General features: G+C 36.0%; 1 long non-coding RNA gene across 1 annotated transcript in view; it reads right to left on the reverse strand.

Annotated features, from left to right (window-relative positions):
* Positions 1-2,065: 2,065 nt before the first annotated feature.
* Positions 2,066-24,618, reverse strand: part of LOC140161382 (uncharacterized) — a 96,514-nt gene continuing 73,961 nt past the window's right edge. Inside the window, exon 4 of the long non-coding RNA XR_011860093.1 lies at positions 2,066-5,908. This is a non-coding gene — a long non-coding RNA (uncharacterized lncRNA). The remainder of the gene's footprint in view (positions 5,909-24,618) is intronic.

A 24,618-nucleotide genomic window follows, 5' to 3' on the forward strand; every position in this document is an offset into this window, starting at 1 on the left:
CATTTAGAGACGCTATACACACAGCTGATCCATAGCCTTTACAAATTGACAAAAATACAAAAATATATAGTTTTCATCTGATTCTTGAAAACATCAGTGGATTATGCAGATCTGTTGGAAACAGACCATTTCATGGCCAACTGTGGTTTTTATACCAAAAACTAAGTTGCTGGCCGTAGGAAACGGCAAGTGAAACGGATGGCGTCGTCAGTTGATCGAAGCAGACGAGTTGGAGCATATAGGATGAAAACAGATTTCTACGCATACTAATTGATTAATTAGCAAGAAATCACAATCTCCTAATAATGATACTTTACGTCACACCCCTACTGCTATTGTAGCTGTAATGTTTTTTGTAGTTGTGATTATTATTTGCACATAAACACCATACTTTTCAAATAAGTAACATATAAAGATAGATAATGGTTTAAATTTTAATTTTATCATCAAAATTGAGTGGCTCAGTATAAAAGTGGCACATATCACATTTGTGTTGAAACAGAGGGCGCTGTTTAGAAATGGTAAAGGTCACCAAAGGTCATCCACGCAAATATGAAATACCATGGATTTTAAAGACTCTCCCTACACATATGTACAGGAGCCAACCGTTGGTAATCGGTGATGAATCCACACTTATACAGTAGCGTTGATGGTAAAGAACAACGGTGAAACATAATTGAATCTCTAAAATAACTTCGTAAAGTTATGAAATCAATATTTTAGAAAGTAAATTTGTAATTACAAACTCGCTTACAAAAGTCCATGTACTGTTTTATATTGAACCACTCAATTATTTTCGAGTTTCTTTAAAGATTATTATTCTACAAAGATTCAAATCTCAGCATAACGAGTTTGTGATTTATATTCATTGACTAATTTTAAACTTCATAAAAAAATATCATGGCATTGCCGCCTTACAAGATGATGCCAAAACTCATTTCGGACTACATGACTTGTGTGCGTGTACAACTGTACATACAGTCTGTACAATAAGTAAGGTACCAATTTTTGAAAATGACCCTACAGCCAAAGTGAAGGTAGATTTCAAAAATCAAATGCGGCAAGTTATGAAACTAAAACCAGGTGAAACCATATATGCCCACTCATGAGATCTCAAATTATAAAAAAGTTGTCTTCAACGTGATTTTTGAAATGCACCCTCACTTTGGCTATAGAGTCATGGTACCTTATTTATTGTGCATACTGTATTTAGAGAGCCCAATGTATTGAAAGCCTGCTTTATTTGCAACTAGCACATGAAATATGGACTCTCTTAATTCCGATCGTAAAAGTTTTTAATCCAGGATTCCATAATCGGTGTTGATAATTTATACCAGAATTTTACTTTTTCGGAACTTTTACATGGATTTCATAAAATAGTTTTACGTTGTTAAAGCTATGGAAGTCCATAGATACCATTTATAGGTTAATAAATTAATAGACACATCAACATCTCAGCAGGCAGTTCAAGTGCACTATTTTGTATAATTTCTCGAGCAACAAGTAATACGCATTTATTAACCTATTTCATATCCCGTGATATAACAAAATTGTCACTAAAATATTGCAATCCGCAAGAAAAATGAACGCGTAGTGCGCGGAATGCGCGCCCGTGGATTACACAAAATCAATGCATTCCTGGCATCCCAGCAAACACAAAAACGTTCTTAAAACGTTTTAAATAAGTTACATTTGGGTTTTGGTTTAGGTAAAAACGTTTTAATAACATTAAAATGTCGGGTTATATAAAGGTCATGAAATCGTTTTAAACTGTTTTGTATGAAAACACACTACAACAATATTTTTTTTAATGTTTTCGAAATGTCATTGTAAACTACTTTTGCAAACATTTTTGGCCAAATATTTTGTGAACATATAAATAACATTATGTTAAAATATTTGCACCCAGCAAACACAGAAATGTTCTTAAAATGTTTTTACAAAACATTTTAATAACATTTAAATGTCTGGTTATATAAAGGTCGTGAAAACATTTTAAAAACGTTTTTGTAAATATTTTGGGCAAACATTTTTTGCAAAATATTTTTCAACCCCAAAATAACATTCTGTTTAGGATGATTTGTACCAAGTTTTCAAAAATGTTTTTGGAATGTTATTAAAACGTTTTTATACCCTTTATATAACCCGACATTTAAATGTTTTCTGTAAAACATTTGTGTTTGCTGTGCAGTAAATTACCAACAAATGTTATGTAATGTTATGAAAACGTTTTATACCATTAATGTACCCTTTATATAACCCGACGTTTAAACATTTTCTGACAACCTTTTATAACCTTTTACGAATGATGTCGAAAACGTTTTGTGTTTGCTGGGATATTCTTACATTTGCTCTGATAGGTTCTCTCTATCTAAGAGTGTATGGAACTGAATGAATAGTATAGTTTGAATGGTGCCAACCTTTCTAAAAAATATCACATTAACTCGCACATGCAAAATGTTTTAAAAAAAGATAAGATTCATAGGATCTTTCTAAAGAAGAATGGAACTTATAATACAATACACTATACAATGGTTCAGGTTACAACGTTATGAGTAAATTAAGCATGGTTAAGTAACTGTATAATGTTAAATGGTGTATGAAAATGATTTACTGCCACAGTGGTCAAATGACTCTCTTGAGCTCTCTTATGGGCAGACTGCAAGTCTCTGTGTTTGTTCAAGGAAATGGTTAGCTATACTTACAAATAAATAAACTGCGTATTACTCGTTGGGTTATATACAAAATAATGTACACATACCAGTGGCCTGCGACAATTTGCACTGATACTACTAATTTTGTTATAAGCAATTTTCGGTCTTCGTCTTTGAAATGGATATTTATGTTGAAATGCACTCGAAGCGGGCGAAAAGTTTGACTTTAACAGATTGGAGGAGGCGTAGAATTGGTCTAGGGGGCACCGAATTGGTCGATTTGGCGCCCCTGAGGGAGTGATTTAGACACGGCAACATCCCAGTACAAGTGCATTATTTTGTACAATTTCTCGGGCAACATGTAATACGCATTTATTAACCTATTTCATATCAAGAGGGAAAAAACATGATATCTGCTATTCTTATAACAAGAGTCACTAAAAATGTTTGAAATACGAGCAAATATACAAATACATCAACCCGCCAGAAAAACGAATCAATCCTACGCGACGCGAACGTATGCGAAAGCACTGCGCGTAGTAGTATTTATTTCATATTATACAATATCCTAGCATTTTTCTAACGTTTGCTCTGATTGGTTATCATTGTCTAAGAATGTATGAATGTACAGCAATACTCTCCATCAGCTCTCTAATAACACGCTTAATAGTTTTATGGACAATCGTACCAGTGTGTCCCATACATGCAGGATCAGTCAAATCTCTTACTCTACGTCTTTCAATACACGTCAGCATTCTCTTAAAAACTTTTAAAAACAATACAAGAGACCATTTTAAATAATATTCATTATTAATATATTTTTTAAATATTCATATAATTAGCCTTGTAATATATTACTGTAATATATTATTGTAACATTTTATGAGGAGTACGCCCTAAATGATTCGCAAAAATCAAGGTTTTAGATGTTGTGTTTGGGACAAAATCGGAGATTTTATTAATCCACACTATCGCGCACAGATATGTGATGCGATCAAGCAAAATCAGTCGGATAGGAACTCGGAAATATTATATTTTCAGTTTCTTACATGATAGTAAAACGCATTTACAAAGCTGGATGTTGCAGAAAACCCCATTGAAATTGAAAAAAGCAGTTCATGAGCAATTAAAGAGTTCCCAAAACAACAGGAAACAAAAAGGAAATAGTTCCTTTGCTTGGCTATATCTCAAAATCAATATTTCCGAGTTCCGACTGATTTTGCTTGATCGCATCACATATGTTCACAACACAGTTGGCGTACAGGATTGTCATAATAGAGAGATTGCGATGTTCCAAACGCAGCACGTGGAACGTACGTTTTCACGTACGTTATTTCGCTGTTAAATATTGCTAGTCTCGGTTCCAAACTGGATCGTGCTCATTTGTCACGAAGGAGAACAAGTCAGCTGGAATAAAGACTATAATATTTGATCTAATCTAATCTAGGTCGATAGAGGGCATAGTGATTGAAAAAATAACAGTAAGCTGAGTCTCTGCCTAATTCAAACAGACCGCTTTTGATTTTGACTAAAATTTTGACCTACATGCTGATTAAACTTAATTGTGTTTTTTTGTGCTCCCCAAATATTGTAGTTGCCCCAAAACATATATTTTGGTAGATTAAAGATCACTACATCCATACATCATGACTTTACTTTCAAAATGAGACTTTTTCGTCCTGAAAATTTGGCGCGTTGCATGGACTTAGACATGAGGTAAAATCAGCATACTTCAACGTAGCATCTGCGTTTTATTCTACGTTGAAATCCAAAATGGGGAATCGCAATGTTTTTTTTTGTACGCAAAGTATCACACACATTTCAATGGCCAATCTCTGCGTATGAATATTGCTTTTAAATCTAGTCCATTTTTAACACATCGCTGTACCTTTATTATAATGATTTGTTACAAACAAAACGGATCATAATAATAATTAGACTTTCCTTCGTATGTTCATTATCTTTGACTGTCTTTAACAGATTGTGAAATGGACACATTTTGTGCGTTTGGAAATCGCAATGTCTCTAATATGAAACAATTACGGACTGTTGACACCCTCTCTTTCGTATTCAGGGATTAAGGCTGATTCATTATGATTAATCGAATACATTGAAAGTGCTGAAACTTGAATGTAAATTGATATTGGATTCAATTTTGGGCGAGCAATATTTAGTGTCTATATGGCGAGTGGAAAATCGCTCACTAGAAATTGAGTTTGGGCGAGCGGTGACGAGCGAGAGCGATCGCTCGACACAAACGGCAAGGCCTGTTAATTACTTTAAAAGCCCATACAAATTTTTGCTTATTTCTTTTATCTTTCTCTATAACAAGGAAAAAAAATCTTACATAATCCTAAATGCAAAAACAGAACTCCTAAATAATTACATAAACCATTAAAACATAAGGTACACAAATCGTGTAACATTATTTACAGAAATATTTTTCAAAACGTTTACATAAAAATTAGGGAGTTCTCTTTTTATACATGATACAATTGGTTTACATATAATTTTTTGTGATAATAGGCGTTTCAAACTTCTTTAGAAAGAAACCTATCTATACAAAATGATTTCGCTTTAAATCACTAGGGCCTACTTATCAATTTAATAATTCTAAAGTCTGTAGATCAAACTACTATTATTCTTCTCGACGTGGCGTATACCGTTTTTCTTCCAGTATTTCTTGATTCCAGGTATTATCCTGTTGTTTTAACGTATTTGAGAGTCTTTTTCGAGGTGTATATCGCTTTTGTGTCGATACCAACGGCTCCAATACGGCACCATCTTGTTGATTTAACTCATCGAGCAACCGTTTGGCCATTCTAGGAGTGAACCGTTTCTCTGTTAATAAGTCCATTGCATCTTCTTGGAAATCATCATCGGATAAACGTTTACGGGGAGTGTATCGTTTTAGCCTACTCTCAGCTGCAAACTGGTTCCATAAATTGTCATCGCTTGTGTCATCTGATAACCGTTTTCGGGGTGTGAATCGCTTTTGAGCGAATAAATTCCAAGTAGCATCATCGGATAATCGTTTACGGGGAGTGAATCTCTTATTAGCAGTGTATAAATCCCATGAGTTATCTTGTTGGTTGAGGTCTTCGGCAGTTCGTGGGGTAAATCGTTTTGAGCTAATAAATCCCAGGCATCTTGTTCAAAAACCTCATCGGAAAGTCGTTTACGGGGTGTATATCGTTTTTGAGTTCTGTATTGTTCAAATGTGTCGTCTTCAGCATCATTCTCAGCGTCCAATTCTATAACAAAAAAACAATTAAAATTTAAATCAGTTGACGTAAATATACATGGATTTACATTATTAGAATTGCATTGAATCTAAAAAATGTATCTGTACTGTCTTCAGAATCAAAGTCTAGATCTTTAAAAAACCATTTCAATTTCGATTGAGAAGATTATCATTCATCCAGGTAGTAATAACTTTGAATTTGAGCTATAATCTTATCTACTGGACTTACTTTTTATGTTGGCAATATTTCGCATATTTCATCCATCAGGCTAAGGTTAAGATTTAGGGTGGGGGTTTAGGGTTATGTTTAGTGTATTGTGGCCCATATGCTTGCATACAATAAACACGCATCCCGGATGTATCATCAGGCCGACTGAATTTCTAGCGGCAAAGGTTTGTTGACCTATGAAGTAGTTGTCAACGAACATTTGCCGACAGAAATTCAGAAATTACGCATCCGGGATAGGATATGTAAAAAATTAAGTCCAGTAAATTAGATTACAATTTCAAATTCAAATTCAAGTTTAATTTCGTTATCAGCTAAAACAGATACATCAACTTTTTGGAATAGAAACTACATGATCATATTGGATTACAAATATTCATTGATTAATGATAGCAAAAACATTTAGAACGTTGTGATAACTTTCACAAAACAATAATGTAAAGATTGTTGTACACACACAAACATACCCGCTCATCCCATCGCACACCCATCCGCCATGCATCCTCTCATACACCCAACAACCAACAGTGTACTTCGGTTATATATATATAAATGCGCTTTTATAAATACACATGTGACCACCACCGCGCTGCCATAACAGCTTAAGGGGTTGTTTGGAATGACAGGTGAGTCAGGGGTCAAAAACAAAATTTTTACCTTTTTGACCTCAGCACATGTGTATGTATGATCTGCCATACAAAAATTAAAAAAACAATACCTCAAAGTATCATTTTTTAATGTTTTTTGTCATAATCACGCTTTTCTACAAATTTCATATGTTTGTACCGGGGGCGTGTCTGTTGCCAGGTAGGCCTACATGACAGCATAGACACACGTTACAACCTTGAATAATAATACAGAATTGTGACGTTATATTCTTCTTAACCATCTTAGAACTGCCTATTATTCCAATTGTTATACTGTTCTGGTTGGTTTATTGCATATGTATAGAAATTATGCAATATGACGTCGAGCATGACAGAGTCACCTTCATTCAAATAAAATTCAGGTACCCGTAAGGTACCACGGAGCAATTCGCACGATAATACAATAAAACAGATGAAAGGTATAAATGGTTGTGGAATCGAATTGCAGACCTGTCCCTCTGTCACCTTAGAACTGCATCTCGTAGGCAATGGTAGGTAATAAACCAAGCGGAATGGTATAACAATGGAAATAACAGCATGTCTTGGTCTCAATTCAAGATGTGCAATTTGGACACACCTACTCGTTGGCTGATTTATACTTCAACAGTTCCTCAAAGCTATATCAGAAAAGCCACTATCTCATTGTTCATTGGCCCGCAGTATGCGCTCGCCCCGGGGCACTCAACTTTAGAATTGATGGGTAGGCCTATATGTGCCTACAAGCGTCGCGAAGTAGGCGCATATCAGTACAAAACGTTGGGTTTTTTTTAAAAAAAACAAAGGTCATTATGTACAAACAAAAAAAAAAAGGGGTCATTGGGTATAATAGGTTGAAAACTGAAGGTGCCTGGTCATCGGGTATAGTCGGCTTCAAAAGAGGGCATATATTGACAGGCACATACCGTCACCTCTAAAGTTGATGCCCCCTGGGTGCTCGCATTATATTTTGTTCATGGCTCGGCTTTTAAAACTCCCACACATCACAATAAGGCTATTGAAAAGTGTATAGAATAGCTAATGATAGACCGGTCCCTGCGATTAGTCGCGGACCCGAGCGACAATATAGTAAACACATCGAGTTTATAACACAAGTGACAGTAGTCGTGAATTATGGAGGGTTTCATTGAACTTCTACCAGCAAAATATGGAATAATACTAACACAAGGCACCAATCGAGATGATGATACCAGCCATAATGGAAGGCTTGTATTTGACCTTCTTATGAATCCAATTTCGTGGCGAGAAGTTAAAAAGGTAATGTATATTTCAAGAAATTTGGGTTCAAAAATTCCGTATCACCTCGTATCATCAATTCCGTAAATATGGCGTATAGAGGCACAACTTGACAATAAACTGAACTATTTAAACGTAAAGGACGCACTGGATACACATAAAATTGTGTTTCCTTGCTGGCGGAATAGTTGCAAAACTCTTTTTGTCAAAAAGTTGGACAATTTATGAATTATGATTGGCAAAATAGCGAAAGGAAATAGACTTTTCCAACCATGTAAAACTACACTGGGTTGTTGACATGGTCGACATACATTAAGGCATATGCATGTTCCTAAAGTAGGAGGTAAGTACTATAATTAATTGTTTAAAGTGCTCAACATACCAGCAAAAAGTCATAGGGTCATCAGAGTACAGGGACTTTGTGAAATACTGGGTAAAAAAAAAAAGTGCGTGAGCCGATATGCAACATCAAATATAAAAGCCGATTTACATAATTTCCCATGACCTTACAGACGTGATCGTGCTCAAATATAAAACTATAGAGTTTGGTCCTTGATATGCACCATCAATTGTGTACTTGTGATCAATATTGCTAGGCAAACAATCACAGCAAACATGCCAAAATCCTCCCATTTCTCCTCCATTTACACACATATAAACCCATCCCTTAAAGACAGCAAGTCTCGAAGTGACCTTCTGCATAGCGAGTGGTCTTTCTATACATTTGAAAGGCGGAACAACAAGAGACTGTTGTGCATCAAAATGGTCTATTTTGTTCAACTTTGTGATTATATTGTAAACGTTTCCGTCGTTGAATATTTTTTCCGACATCAAATACTTTCAACACGTTGTTTTTGATAACATATTACAAATTCGGAATCGCAAAATGTGTAATAATTTTGCAATTCAATTAATACTTAAATTTGATGATATTTATCTACGGAGTTCCTATACATTTCTGTATAGTGGTCAATGCATGATGATTTGGTTACCCTTGCTGGTCTTGATATGTCGTGCCCATGGGTCACGTGCGTATTTGTAAAAGCGCATTAAATAGATATAACCGAACTGACCAATACACTCATCCCCACCCCGTCCCTAACACATAGTATTAATTGAGTGACATAGCGAGGGAAACTGGAGTTTGATATTATGGTTATTGTGCTTTCAAAATATAGAGTAGGTCAGGATTATGAAATGACATTTCGACATTGTGTCTTCATTCTCCAATTCCTGAAATACATCACTTGATTCATGTTAATAACACGTACGAGGCATGTATCGACAGCTCAGTGTCACAAGTGGCATAAGTGCAATAGCTGCCCTGTGAGCCTTTGGAAATTTATACACAGTATATTGTACTTATCTACACATGGCAGCTACACATGGCAGCTATTGCACTTACCCACTTCTGGGACTGAGCAATCGACATGTTACTGCTGACTCTCGTGTGTCATTCTCATACTTGTTACATGTACTTCGCATATCCATGTAACGCCATAAATTGTTTATTTGGTAAATATTGTATGAGTTCGTGACATGTTTAGGCGTTTTAAATGAACTTGGGACGAAATCATGTTGAAATGCCATTCTGAACTCAATGCCAGCGTCACAGCACTGGGCACTCTGAACAATTCATATTAAAGTGTCCGCAAATTCAACTGGTGATGTGCCCAGAGTAATTTTATTTGATTATTTACCTTCGTTTACATTTCAAAATTATTTCATGGGGGATGGGAACACCCTTTGGAATATCTCCTTTAATCAGAATAACAAATTCAGTCAAAGAAAGCAAAATTATACTTCAACGCTACTCAATTTTGGTACACTCACCGGAGCGCTTTCACCGGGTGAACCGGCGCCTCCAGTGGATGTTCTTGCTCTGAAGATTCGTTGCTGATTGTGATGTTGTTGATACACATCCGATGACGTCACAGATGTTGATGACGTCAAATAAGAAGATATTGTGACATCCCATTGGTTCCGGGGGGTGTCATGGGGTTGTACCAGACAGGGTCGATGTCTAGCCCTTTGTCACGGTTCAGTCTGGGTCTTTTAGTTCTCAGTTTCAGTTTCTGATATGGATTGCTTCCATGACCCTACGAGGGAAGTCCTTAGACCCCCGCTCTATAAACAGTTTACGTTTTCCCAGTCAATCTGGTGCCCCTTGCTCCTGTCAATGATGTTCCTTGATCGCTGACTTGCAACTGGCCGCATTGGGTTTATGTTCTGTTAGCCTCTTTTCGATCACCAATTTATAGGACATCATAGTCTTTGCAAGGGATGTTGTACACAACGCCAGAATGATTTTCTTGTTTAATTTTGTCCTTTGGGGAGACAGGAAATATGCGTAGGGTATTATGAGTTAAACGCCATGCGCAACCGTTTCGAGAGGCCTTCCACGTAAGGCACCACGTCTTATTTGGTCCTATAGCACTGTCGGTGTCCGGTTAGGTACCGATGGCTCTTTTTGGTGATGTTATGAATTTCATTAAGCATAATTATTAACATTTGCATAGTGTTATCGTTTTTCATTTGAATAAAAAAACGAAAGCACCATGCAGGGTACGATAGTAATAACCATCGGTACCTATCAGGGCACCGAAAGTGCTATAGAACCAAATAAGTGCCTAAGGCAAGGTGACAAAAGTGCCCTTCTTACTGCTATTTTTGTCGCTGTCTTTATTTTGTTATTTTTTGTTTAGGAAGAGCCCTGAACAATATTCAGTCTTGATAGCGGTTCTCCATGCTCTCGTGTAACACCTACTTCACATGTCTGATCCCCTTTGTTCTGTCATCAGGATCGGTAACAACCGTCTCCGCTCTAAATAAAAGCGTTCTCACGACACTCAGCTTGAGTCACACATACTGCAGTTACTGTCCGTTTTCCTATACACAATACACAGTGCTCTCACCATTGACGCGTGACCCCTACAAATGATGTATGTTGGGAGAATGGACACTTGCCTAGATAACATCACTGTGTGAAAAATAACCAGCCAATATTTTATTTATTCTCCAAAACTTCTAGCAAATATATTTCTCTAACATGACCTAAAATTACAGCTAGGTTAGATGTTCAGAAATGGTCGTACTTTTGTAAAATATGAGTGAGGGCAAGGCATAGCTAGCCAACTCCCCGTGTTATTTGAATGGAGATTTGACCGAAAATATTGGTATCGGACCGCTCACTTCTGAAGGATGCCACAAAAAAACCGGTAAAAGCTACATTTAAATTATTCTAAATAGGTTCTAGAAAATAAAGTTTTGTAACATGTCCTAAATTTTTAGCTAATTTAGGTGTTTGGAGAGGGTCGTACTTTTGTGTTTTAGGAAGGACATGTAAACGACAGATAACACCAAAAATATGAAGAAATTATTTCTAAACCGTGTTAAGTCAAAAATCATTATGTTGCTCATTTTCAAGAATGCTGGTTTACAAAAAGCACGACATTGTCTGATTTCGTGAACAAAGCCCACATAACATTGTTTCCTTTCGTTTCCTTTATAATCGGTTACCCAACTGAAGCTATGAATACCAGCTTTATTGCGATATCGCACATGAAAACAGTCACTTGTGCACAACCAGAGAAGATCCGCTAATCAGTTGAGCTGTTTTCAATGAGTGTTATCTTGGTTTAATAGCTTTTAATGGGGTTAAGTCCTGCAAAGGTCGAGATGAATTCTACTGTAGACATGACTGCATCATGAACAGCCACAACATCTTCTTGTTTGATGTCATCTACATCTGTGACGTCATCGGAGCTGTCTCAACACCATCACTAGCAATAACAAATCTTTAGAGCAATAACATTCGCTGAAGACGTCGGTTGATCCGGTGAAAGCGCTCCGGTGAGTGTACCAAAATTGAGTGATATTGTTGGTAATAATACATTGTCTGTATTCCAGACTTTAAAACAAGAGAATTGATCAAGTAGTTTTGGGATACTTTTATTCCAAATGGGATATATTTTGGGCACTGTTTGATTCTATTTTGAGCTACACCATAATCTTAATTTTAACCGATAGATGTAAAAAAGATCAAGTTGTGTACACTCTCAAGTTACTCTTATCTGGAGCAACCTAGCGGAAACGCAGCCTTGTGTTACAAGGGACAAGTAATTGATATACAGTGTATTTGTATTCCTGGGGTTGATGTGCGCCTTGCGCACCCGCGTGGAAAAAGAAAATCAAAACAAATGAAATTATTAATTCATCTCAATTTAAAAGATGAGGCTTTTATAATTTTTTTTTCAAAATTAACATAGTTTAACGTTTAATGGACTTGTAATGTTTTCACATTCTTTTTGGTCGCATAATATTGATTTATGTCTCGAAAGAAGATACCTCAAAAGTAATCAAACGATTTACACAATGTAATTGATATAAATTTAATGTTGCAATGTCGACATAACGTAGCTAATAGCCTCACTCTACAAATTGACAAATATATAAATCGAGGGTTGAGAGCCAGAAAGCCTCAACTCACAATCACCTGCTCCCACAAAATGAGCATAAAGTCGCCAAGACACTATGGAAGATACAGTCCATTAATCACGACAAAATTCAATAGAAAACAAAAGACATTGAGCAGGAAATATTGATTTTTGAAGACCAAAGCAAGGAGCCAACTTTGTGAAAGCTCTTCTGGCTTTCTGGTTCTGAACCTTCGCTATAAATATGTACCTTGTCTCGAAGTTAAAGGATTATATGCATTTTAGTGTATATTAATAAGGTCACTTATCAAAATCGTACCAATTTATAAAGTATATACAACTATACACGACACCCCACCCCACATACGAAAACATGGATTCCAACTCATACAAAGTATCTAGAAATTAGATATTTGGTTCATTATAGATATAAAAACGGAGACAATTTGTTCCTACTGATCAGCAGGTACCCAAAGAATAGATCTAAGGAGTTACAGCCGTGTCACAATAGCAAAGGATAGAATTAAAAGTAGGGTAAATTCCCGGTAAATTTGACACAACAATCAATGGGGAATAGATGTAAAACAAGTTAGATAGATAGTAATATTTATTTTATTCATATCGCAGTCCTAAGGTTGAATTACATGAAAATTACAATAAAAAAATAAAATATTGCACTTGACACATTTCAAAACACAATTTTTCACACAGCAGTAAAGTGAAGTAGATAAAATATAAAGGGATACAATTTCATAAAAATCAGCACAATAGCAACTAATATCAAACTAATATAATTCGCTAGAAAGATATTTCCAGCCTCTGTAAGCCACATCGTGTGGGTCACTTTTTTCTCTTGCGACTGCCAAAATGTCCAACCAGTACTTCTAATATATCCAGTAGAAATAATCGATATTTCTATTGTGACTTTGAAAATCATCCATCCATGTGTACATTCGCGAGTTGATTTTGACAAAATTATGTGATAACTTGTTGAAACCTGTGGAAATCGAAAATTTTAAACTAGAAGCCTAAATTTAGAAGCCTAAAGTTTAACAGTTCGGAACAACATTGCCCGCCTCTTGGTATTTTCGTTATAAAAAGGCCGTTGGTATGTCGAAATTCTAAAACCAATTTAAAACAAAAATTTGAATACATTTGTGATGCGCTCAAGCAAAATCAGGAAATATTGATTTTGAGATATAGCCAAACAAAGGCGATATTTCCTTTTGTTTTCTGTTGTTTTCTATACTCCTTAATTGCTCATATCTTTGGAACTGGTTGTTCAGTTTCAATGGGGTTTTCTGCAAAATGCAGCTTTATAAATGTTTTTTACTATCCTATAGGAAACTGAAAATTCATTATTGCCGAGTTCCGACTGATTTTGCTTGATCACATCACATATAACCAGCAGAAATAATCGATATTTCTATTGTGACTGGCAAAATCATCCATCCATGTGTACATTCGCGAGTTCATTTGACAAAATTCGTAGTCAGAATTGAAAAATGGTGCAATCAAAACCGAAAGACAAATAGCCCTATATGATGTGCTCTAGAAAGTTGGGAAATATCTTTCGTTAGCAAATCATGTTATTTTGAAAAGCAAAAACGTTGACCCCAAAAAAAATCACGGGGGGGGTCGAAAATCTTACAAAAGAAGCCTAATTTTCACACCTAAGTTTAACAGTTCGGAACAACATTGCCCGCGTTTAGGTATGTTCGTTATAAAATGGTCGTTGGTATGTCGAAATTCTAAAACCAATTTAAAACAAAAATTTGAATTCATTTAAGTACTGGTACCAGGTAGTTCGTAATTATACATTGCAAACTTATTTATTGCATTTCTACATGGATACTGAATGATACGACCGAGCGCATACAATATACTGTTTAGGCGCACTACAGTTTAGCTATGGCAGATTTAACTTTACACTCTGCTTTTCCTCATAATCAAAATTTCTTCTCAACTAGATTTCAGCAAATCTTTTGACAATTCTAAACTGCCGTCTTTTAATGACAATATAATATATACTATGTTGATATACCGTAAACGTTCGCCTAATGGCGCTTTTGGATTCTTAGAAATGTGAGAGCGCCATCCTTGTAAAATCTCAACAGCATTAAGGATACGTGTATGTTAAATTGAGCAACCTGGACATAATGCCTCAGAAAAAATATCGTGACATGACCCAATACTTTAGGTCACTAGGTTAGTTGCTAGAGCATCAAATGTTTTGGCGTTTCTTCAGGTATTCTTTCTCAAAGTGCGATTGGACTTAATTTGTAAATCGATTCATACGTTATACGTAACGCATTTGGGTAAATCTTTTTATAACATTGTAATTTCTTCATATTGTCTGTCTGACCCGTTAGCTCAGTCGGTAGAGGGTGCGCCTTGAATGGTGAATGGTACTTGTTCGAATCTTGATTTCTGCCCCCACTTTTATGTGAAGAAGGGTCAAGAAATGTTTTTAGATTTTGTCCCCATTTTACGAACGAATATTGTGAATTTTTTAAAATTTAATTTGTAATTTTCTTATTTTTTTTTAGATAAATAGGCACTGCGAACAAACGGCAACAAAAACCGCTGACAAAATTTGCACCACCTGCTACCTATCAATGCGTGATATATTCCACTACATTTAACAGTTAAATGACCTTTGAAAAATAGAACGGCCTCAATGTTTCAAATTGGGTAACTACATTACTTTATTCATTTATGCATTATAAATGATCAGCTATTTTTTCTTTTCTTAAAAGGATATCCCAAGTAGATCAGACCATTGATCATATAACTATCAGACACGAAGTAGTTACGTAACTCCGTGATTGTATCGGAACCAAGCACTGTTTGTGGTTTGTACATAGACTCTGATGGTTTGTATGGCGATTATTACGATCACGCTATTTTGGTATGCCTTGTTTTGTACTGATTGTTTCGATCGTGGTTCATTACTTAAGCGCGTGATCCCGTTGACATAGTAACATTACGTAACTTCGATACCGGGCTTCGATACTGAATAGTTGTTGACTGCACATAATATGGAAAGCCATTGGGGTATTATGTGCCCATCAAAGCGCCTTATAACATGTTTTCATTGTGTTGTGGAATCCTAGCCAGTATTCAATAATAGCTATAGAGGCCTTGCGTTTATCGATTGGCTCCAAACAAAGGATTTGAACCGGTTTCTTCCCCGTAATCATGGCGCAGTGTAGTCCATTCAATCAAATGTTGTCATCAACCTATTTGATCGTAGTGCATTTTATTATGTGTGTGAGACGAACTGTCGCGGTCGATGCAATCATGCTTTTATTGAATGCATTTGAGTAGTCCGCCATATTTACGGGATGATACGTCATATGCACAGCCTCTATTCAGTTTGTTCGTTTACTCATTTAAATTTTATTTATATCATTTGAAGACTGAGCCTATTATGATACATCCTCCGTGGAACAGTTTCAAACAAATATAGCTAGGGATTATTGGGGCAGAGGTTATCTTTTGAATCCTCTTAGAGGGCTATCATTTTTTTCGGAAGGGGGTCCCAAATTTACAAAAAGTCTCCGTCAATAAAATTGCGCACCCCTATTTCGGCAACAAAATTGTATGATCCCAAACCCCAAAATTGTATTGAAATCAGTCTTTTTGAATAAATTACACACTTTCTGTGGTCATCGTGTGACTCCCTACATTTTGGTCATAAAACATTTTATGACCCCCTCCTATTATTCTTTCCAATACTTTATGACCCCCGTATATTTGGGACCCCCCCCTTTCGAATAAAATGATATACCTCTTATGACCTCTGATGCATAGGCAAGGACACCCGCGCGAATTGAAAGACTTGTCGGACGCGACAATTCGTCTCACACACATAACAAATGCCTATACAATCAAATAGGTTCATTACAACATTTGATTGAATGGATTGAGTTACAATAAAATGAAACGATAAAAACAAAGAATCATGAAAAAAGACACATACAAGATAAAATAATAAAATTATAAAATATATAAACAATGTTAAAGATAAAATCAAGAAAATAGAGAATAAAATGTCCTCAAATCAGAAAAAAAACATTGACAGACTTCATAATCTGGCATGAGATTCGAACCATCAATCTTCTCCACAAGTTCTCTTTATCCTTGCACTATAGTCTAATGCTCTGCTCACTGGGCCACAACGTATCAGGTGAATGATTACCGCATTATCATGAACAAGTTTGTTCGATCTTGTTCATAATTGTATGTGTCGATAGGTTTCACCATTTAACTACACGTACCCTTAATGATCAGTGGTAATAGTCGGCTTTTACAGGGATGGCGCTCTCTCATTTCCATGTACTCTATAGCGCCATTAGGCGAACGTTTACGGTATCTCATTTCCACGGTATAAAAATGTTTCCGCTCTGAGATCAGCCACAAAGTTTGTTGGTGTCAATAATTAAAAGTTTCTGTCTGTAGTAGTAAATTGGCGGTGTCATTTACATATGAGTATTTGAAATACTTATAAATATCAATAGAAAAGAACGTCCTTTGTTTTATTTCAACCCATCTCATCTATATGCCATCTATAGACGAATCCAACGAGTCAAGTGGTGGTAATAACTACTGGTCCTCTCCGCACCAAACTGTGTTGTGACCGCCCAATTGGGTGGATTAAAGCCGCTTAAAATCGATGTTATATTGCATTGTGTTATAAACGTTCATCATTCTTTTGTCTACATGCAACACGGGTGATGGAATGCAGTATAAAATCCCCGCTAAGGCCGATCATTTCACATTTTAGGTGGGATGGAGCCAACCGGGACCCAGCTATGGCTGCCATTGAGGTGTAGGAAGGCGTGAAATTAGATTCGTGGGGGGCCTCTTTTTCCCCTTTCTTCTCGTACTCGTCCCCATTTTCCCGCTTCTCTAGGTGTCGGGGGGGTGATGTACGCCACTGACCACTGCCGATTTCAATCAATCTTAAAAGGCACATATAAAATTAACAGATGTGGAAATAGGAGTATAAACTGACCAGTAGGTACCAGTTGTAGTCCTACTAATTCATGACATATTGGATGGCTTAGGGGAAAGTTAGCCCATATTAGCAACACTATCCTTGCCTTCAAGGTGAAACAAACCTACTCATGTTACCCTCTGGCCATGGGCTGGCCTGGTGTCAGATCTTACCCAGGGAAAGATGACATTCCAATATATGCCTTTAAGAGTAATATAATGGCTAAAATAGTGAATTAAATACATATTATTTAGAGTGTGTGTTTCATGGTGGTGATTACAATCATCTAATTCACACCAAATATAGCTATTCTTCAAACTTTAAAAACATGATTAATTGTATAGGTCAACCGCTTCACTTTAAAAAAAAAAATAACGAGATATTGATGCTAGATTTTTATGTGGCAATCAGTGTACTAGAACACGTTAAATAAGAACTAGGGGTAATTCAATACTTATCTTAAGTCGTTGAGGCGTCAGATCTCAGATTGTATGTGTTTTTAAAATATTCGAATGTTATACGAAAGATCCATATGATATAACGAGAAAGATACTGGCATTGTTTACCTCATTCTTGTAAGCAAATATACCGTAAATACTACAACTGAAATGCAATATGTTAGCTTTGATGAAATTTGACTGTTTTAGGACAATCACAAAAGCTCCGTCTGCTTTTGAGGTGAACAAAGTTGTTTTTAGAAATTGATTGGATTCTTAAACCAGTTTTACATTGGTCCACAGGTATTGAAGTATGCTGTGTATTTAAGGGTAATAAAATTGCACGTTACAAACATGCTTAAAACTGGACAAAACCATTAATCATTCTACATTTATTTAATTTATTCATGATAACTATATACGACTGATACTGATAGATAACGAGAAAGAATGGGCGACAAGGTGTCTCCTGCTCATTAAATCACGCTTTTCTGTAGACCGTGACACAACTGTTTCATGAGCATAAAAAACACATAACAAGTAAATGAATGAAGAAATGTGCGAGACAGATTTCCCCCTATTACACTCACAACCAAGGAGGTTTGAATATAGAAAAGAGCGGCAATAGATTACGTAATGCTTTGTTCCTTTGATGCCGATTACATTTTCCGGCATCCTATTCATAAAAGTGGTACCATTGTTTCGAACAAAGGGCTTCCGCCATTAAATTGGTTCTACATATCTACACAACAGGCGAGTATCAATAAGTGCCCACAATACAGTCATGTGTAAGGGCAGTCATGTGTAACGTGGTACCATTGTTTTCACATAATTGTGACACAAGCACACAAACCTTCTATGTAATTCCAAGGCGGCGCCCAAAGTGGTTTGTGCGGCTAATTTGAATAAAATGAATGGACACGCTTTTAATTAAATGCTCTTGTTGATCGATTGCACATCAGAATGTATTAAGGTAATACGATGTATTGTTGGTCGAAGCAGCAACAAACAATGTAGTTCACAGCATCTTTCGAATGGTAGTGAGCTTTAGCAAAAATTGCATTGCTCAATTCATAGCGAGCGTGTAGAAGAATTCAAATATCACAGATATACTTTTGTAGGTCCTGTAGTTCTTTAGTTATGTTGTAAAGAGGGCTAAAACAACAACACTTTTGTAAAACGTACATAACTCATTAACAACAATAAATTAAGCAGGTTTTCAAAGTATATGATTTGTAGAATGAACTTTGGCAAAACACCAAAGTGTTATTTTTCAATAATATATTGATTCAGATAATGAAAATCGATATTTTTGGCTGCTTCGACCAACAATACCTCGTATAACCTTAAGGCTGCCAAATCCACATGTTCTATAGTACTGTGTCAGGTCCACATGTCTATAGTAGTGTATAATGTAATCACTACGTACTAATAAACTAGTACATGTAATATACTGCGCCAATGAAGTATCCTTACACTTGGAAAAATAATCAAAATTTCTACACTGAACAATATTGGGGTAAATTTGTTTTTGTAATAGAAGCACTATCTAATGCTGCACATTATGACACAACATTAATGTGACTTCAATTTAAACGTGATTGCCGGAGACATCCTTTAATAAACATTTCAAACAATTGATTGGTTTAATTTTTTTGACATAAAAGTGTGGGTTGAATAATTATCTATACAGTAATAAACCTAATGTTTGTAATAGCTCACGCCTTTGACTATTTACTTGATGAAGTATGTATAATCCAGTCACATGTTATGCTGACCAACTTGGCATTGCATATTTGAAAACCAATTCAATATTAAAAAATCATCTGTATATTAAATTCGTGCAATACAAAAACCTCATAAAGTTCCTTTCAAGCTGTTATTAAAGAAGATATTATTTTATGAATTGCTTAATTATATCCTCCAATACTTATTCAATACTTGTTATTCTATCTGTAAAAACCTAGTTGAAAGAGATTGGTACATTATGTTAAATGGTAATAACAAGACTTGGTTCGTTATAAAAGGGGAAACTACTTCCTGCTAACTCATGGTGTTTTTAAGTTGAGTTTTATTTTAAACCAAACACGTGTAAGATGATATATCATATCAGGAAAGTCTAGATAATTCATGAGCAAACCTTACATACTTTGATATTTGTTGACCTAGAGTCAACATAGCAATAAGATACAAGGGGCGGTCAATATGTTCGTAGAACAAGGTACTTGAAAGAGTACTAGTACTCTTGAACATGGTCACTGCATACCTTAATGCACCCGTCTCAATTTTTATTGAAACCTTCTATTTCAACAAAATGGAAGTCTTCCTATTGCTCCATGAGCCACTCTTCAGTGAAGGCTCACCACCATTGACCACCTGCAAACCTGATATTATGAAGGTAGGACTTAGAATTCTGATATAGGTTTCGCAAACTGGAGGCCATACATGGACCACAATGCAAAATTCGCATACCTTGTTCTACGAACTTTTTGACCGCCCCTCGAATATATGTTTTAAAACCGTCATATAGAAATTAAGATTTAATTTAAATCTGGTCAACCAGACATACCTATATTTGACGGACGAACCGACGTTGCGACTGAAACCTTCAGCCAGAACAGCCAGATGCTTCACGATAAATGAACAACTTGTTTAAATTCTTAAACAATATTTTAAGCAACTGGCTGTTCAATTTACCCTCTAAACAGCGTTTAAACAGTGTATTAAAATTTGCCCTAATTGGGCACTTTTAACCGGGACTTTAACGGCACTTTTATCACCACTGAAAGCCACCCACCGATATACCAAAATCGCTGAAAGGGTACCCCAAAACCGAGACACCGTCAACCAGGGAGAACCCCCGAGCATTGATGTAGTTTTAGCATAACGTGTAACTTATCATTTCTTTACTTGCCAAGACACACGAAGAACAGAAAAACAAACAAATAAACAAGTGATCCCATTCCGCTCATACCTGTGACGCACAATACTTTTCAAATAACACGCACACCTTGGTCTGGGGCGGACATTTTAAAAATGAATTTAGAAGAGCAGCAACGACACCTCCTGTATTACATTCCAGATGTTAAATCTACATCATATGCAAAATTTGAGGAAAATTGAACGAGGCCGTTTTATTTTAGGGCCATTTGTCTATAACTGGTCTTTACATGTAGCCCTATGGAGAGAGTGCCCGTTGAGGGCGCTATAACCCCCATTTTAGGAACAAAAATGTGATTTAAAAAAAAACTGCCCCGTGCGAATTTTCTAAAATTTTCAGAGTATGTAGTATGAACATGTAGAAATATAATCAAGTAGTTGCTCTACCTGCTCTTCTCCAAAAAAATAAAAAGTCCTATACCTCAATGATAATGAAACCTAGGTGCGCACACACCGACAGAATATTATTATACTACAACCTACCACACCCCTACACACGTACACTCCTACACGTTTTCATCGACAACCGTGCACCCTTATTTTGTTGTTAACAGTAAAACCTAGGACCCACAGTCCCACACACCCCCCCGCGCACCCACCCCCACACACCCCACTTTACCATACATACAACGCACCAAATCGCATTCACAGAATAATCACTAGTTGAGATATTCCCTTTTTGAAAATGGCTTACGTAACATTTGTATCTAAGATTAATGAATTTGCCAGGCAAGATGTTTTTTTTGTGTGTGTGTTTTACCTTTCCTTGGGAAAAATAACTAATAACAGTGTTCTGCAATTATACAACTTACAAGCACAAGCAAACAACCTCGCAAGCATGTAGCGTACACTAAGAATTATTGTTTAATTAATAACGAATGTAGTTCGGGATAACCATCTCGTAATGTGATTGTATAATATCTTCATCTTAAAAAAAGTCATATAAAGTACACCAACAATGCTCAAACCAATTTCCACCCACACACACCATACATGGAAAACCAAAACAATTAAATGAGTATCTCTATTAGACACACCTCACTCATCACACGCAGCATGCCCACACATTTCCCACTTGTACACATGACCCTTCCAACTGGCAAATGAATGAGGGGGGGGGGGTGCACTTAACACAAATGACCATACGGGAATGTTCCCTCTGAATGACACCTTTTTTGGATTTCGAACCTCCAAAAGACCCCCTACATTTGACCAAAATAGAGCTCCTAAAGACGCTTGATTTTGATAATTGTGGCTTCAAAACACCCCTAAATTGCGCATTCCTCACATTTCTGTTTTTTCATGCGATTTTCAACCAGAATTAGCTAAGAAAGATCCTTGATTTTGACTATTAATTATTATTGTACCTGGTTTATATGACCACATTGGATATTTATATTTAATATTATTTATTTGTGTTGTGCATTTCCTTATTTACTATTGTTTACTGTTTAAAAAAAAATATATTTAGGTTAATTCATATCAAGATATGACAGCTTAGGCCCTACTGTTACTTCTTCGTTGAAGTGACAATCTGTTGCCATGCCATATGATGAATTAACCAAACAAGGGATCACATACTTTCAGGCTTCTTCTTGGCCTTTCCTGTGATTCCTTCACTCTCACTTGTATTATGATTTTGTATGTATTCTAATTTTTTGTTATTTGATGAGTGAACAAAATAAATGAATGAATGAATTAATGACTGTTCGCAGCTCCAAAAGACCCCCATTCCGTTACGCCGTCAGCTCCCAAAGACCAACCACCTCAAAATTCCGGGGAGCATACCCACCAAAAATTTACGATATGCACCCCATGCATCCCTGCACAAACAAATAATTGCACCCATTTTTAAAGATGCTCCAGCATTGCCCTCGAGGTGTGTCTTGTTTTTTGACAGGGTTTTTATATATGATCAATTGTATTCCTTTTTTGATGTAACACTTTTATTATAAGATGATTCATAAATGGGTTGTGTTGAGAAATAGTAGACATGTAAAATAATTACTTGTTCTTTATATTGGTTCATGTTCTGTTCTAATAATTATACAAAATATATCTGTTTGATACGGAGAAATAAAGTTCAATCTATGTGGTAAATTAAAAATGAGAAAGGTTTTTAACACAAGTCAACACATACATAGATGACAGCCAGTGAAAAAAATTCACTGACTATCCAGGATTTGAACCTGGTACCTTCGGATCACCGGACCGATGCTCTACATCGATGCTCTACAGCTTAAAGCTTCTTGGATGAGAAGATGATAGAGGGCGGGTATTGAACTGAAGGCCTATAGATAATAACATCACTGCTCTTCTCCATCTGACTTATTAGCTCAGCTCAGTTGGTAGAGCATCGGTCCGGTGATCCGAAGGTCCCAGGTTCAAATCCTGGATAGTCAGTGAATTTTTTTCACTGGCTGTCATTTATGTATGTGTTGACTTGTGTTAAAAACCTTTCTCATATCTGTTTGATAAGTTCACTCATGTGTCATTTTAGCACCTTTTAAGTCACATAAACTAAGTAAGTTTAAACGTGCACTTAAACTGCTTTTGATAAGTGTCCAATGAATGAGATGGATAGTTCTTGCTTCGAAAAGTACAATCTACAGCATGGGGTGGAATTATCGCACTTTCAGTGGTGATTGATCTCACCTGATTCTTAAACCAGGGGACAAGTAAGAAAGGAAACTAATATATCATATTCAATATAAGGATGGACCCTTTCTATTTCCTACCGGCTTCTAATGGCTAATGAGCACGATAGCATTTCACTTGAAACATTTGTGACAAATTGATTATAGCCTATCACTTGACAGCTTATAAAATCACAGACTGGTCCTCCTCCACTACCCCTGGCTCCACTTTTTCAGGGCAAAATACAGGGGAAAATTCCACAAAAAAAATTACACAAAGATTACACAGAAAAACAATTTACACAGGATTACACAGAACAATAATTTACACAGGATTACACAGAAAAAAATAACAACACAGGATTACACAGAACAATAATTTACACAGAATTACACAGAAAAACAATTTACACAGAATTACACAGAAAAACAATTTACACAGGATTACACAGAACAATAATTTACACAGGATTACACAGAAAAACAATTTACACAGGATTACACAGAAAAACAATTTACACAGGATTACACAGAACAAACAACAACACAGGATTACACAGAACAATAATTTACACAGGATTGCACAGAACAATAATTTACACAGGGATTACACAGAAAAAACAACAACACGGGATTACACAGAAAAAACAACAACACAGGATTACACAGAAAAACAACAACACAGGATTACACAGAAAAACAATTTACACAGGATTACACAGAACAATAATTTACACAGGATTACACAGAAAAACAATTTACACAGGATTACACAGAAATGCTGTGTACACAGGATTACACAGAAAAACATCCTTGCATTTTTAATTCACCCCAATCCAAATTACACGGAAAAATTCCCCCTGCATTTTAATTTATCCAAAAAAAAAATGCAGGGGAATTTTTCCCTGCATTTTAAATCAAAAAAAATGATATTCTACACAAAAAAAAAATCCTCCTGTATCTTATATCCTGTCTTCAACTATTATGACCTTAAGCTGATCCAAGTAGGGGAACAATCAATTTGTCTAACTGGAAACCTAGCCTGGAGGCAGCTCACAAATTCTTGACTAGCACACTTATGTACACTGTTGAGTTGTAGGAAGTGAGACAAAGTGGTTTTATGCTAAGCGGAAAGAATTAATTTAATATGTCTAACCAGGCGG

Source organism: Amphiura filiformis, chromosome 9 (assembly GCF_039555335.1).
Source record: "Amphiura filiformis chromosome 9, Afil_fr2py, whole genome shotgun sequence".
Classification (NCBI taxonomy): Eukaryota; Metazoa; Echinodermata; class Ophiuroidea; order Amphilepidida; family Amphiuridae; genus Amphiura; species Amphiura filiformis.